We start from the raw sequence: 1,226 nt of genomic DNA, 5'->3' as shown, positions 1-1,226 counted from the left end.
GTGCAATTGCTGGGTCATAGGGCAGGTCTATTTTTAACTCTTTGAGGAACCTCCACACAGTTTTCCAGAGTGGCTGCACCACAGTTCACATTCCCACCAACAGTGTAAGAGGGTTCCCTTTTCTCCGCATCCTCTCCAACATTTGTTGTTTCCTGCCTTGTTAATTTTCCCCATTCTCACTGGTGTGAGGTGGTATCTCATTGTGGTTTTGATTTGTATTTCCCTGATGGCAAGTGATGCAGAGCATTTTCTCATGTGCATGTTGGCCATGTCCATGTCTTCCTCTGAGATTTCTCTTCATGTCTTTTGCCCATTTCATGATTGGATTGTTTGTTTCTTTGGTGTTGAGTTTAATAAGTTCTTTATAGATTTTGGAAACTAGCCCTTTATCTGATATGTCATTTGCAAATATCTTCTCCCATTCTGTAGGTTGTCATTTAGTTCTGTTGACTGTATCCTTTGTTGTGCAAAAGCTTCTTATCTTGATGAAGTCCCAATAGTTCATTTTTGCTTTTGTTTCTTTTGCCTTTGTGGATGTATCTTGCAAGAAGTTACTGTGGCCGAGTTCAAAAAGGGTGTTGCCTGTGTTCTCTTCTATGATTTTGATGGACTCTTGTCTCACATTTAGATCTCTCATCCATTTTGAGTTTATCTTTGTGTATGGTGAAAGAGAGTGTAGACCCAGATTTAAATTTGCTCTTAAACTAAATTTGACAAAAACCATACTTACTAAGCAGCAAAATGAAAGATTTTGAGCAAGGCTATATTCAAAATAGCAAAATTAGTTCAGATGAGAGGTAATAAGATCCACAAGAGAAAAGCTAAATGATAATACAAATATGAGGCAGGGGAATCTTATTTATCTTTCTTTTTATCATGTTACTTACCTTTGAAAGATTTCACATCATCTAGCAATCTATTTTTATATACATTTCCATAATCTGTAAGAAAAGGCACAATTGACATCACAGATAAAGTAATATAGAGATTTAAAGAGACAGAACAAATGTATCATTTCACAAAGATACTTTTAAATGATTTGCCTTAGAGATAACTTTGATTTTACCCTTCAGTGTATCTGAAAACACAGAATGGGGAAAATTCTCTGAGTGCTGTGTGTGATGGAGGGCAAAGCCAATAATTGATGGCAAATAGCAAAATGGAATATGAACCCATATTTCTTTTACTTTCTTTGACTTTTCCTTCTTTCTCTTACTTCTTTCTAC

The sequence above is a fragment of the Vulpes lagopus genome, chromosome 12 (assembly GCF_018345385.1).
Source record: "Vulpes lagopus strain Blue_001 chromosome 12, ASM1834538v1, whole genome shotgun sequence".
Lineage (NCBI taxonomy): Eukaryota > Metazoa > Chordata > Mammalia > Carnivora > Canidae > Vulpes > Vulpes lagopus.
This window is presented reverse-complemented; position numbering follows the sequence as displayed.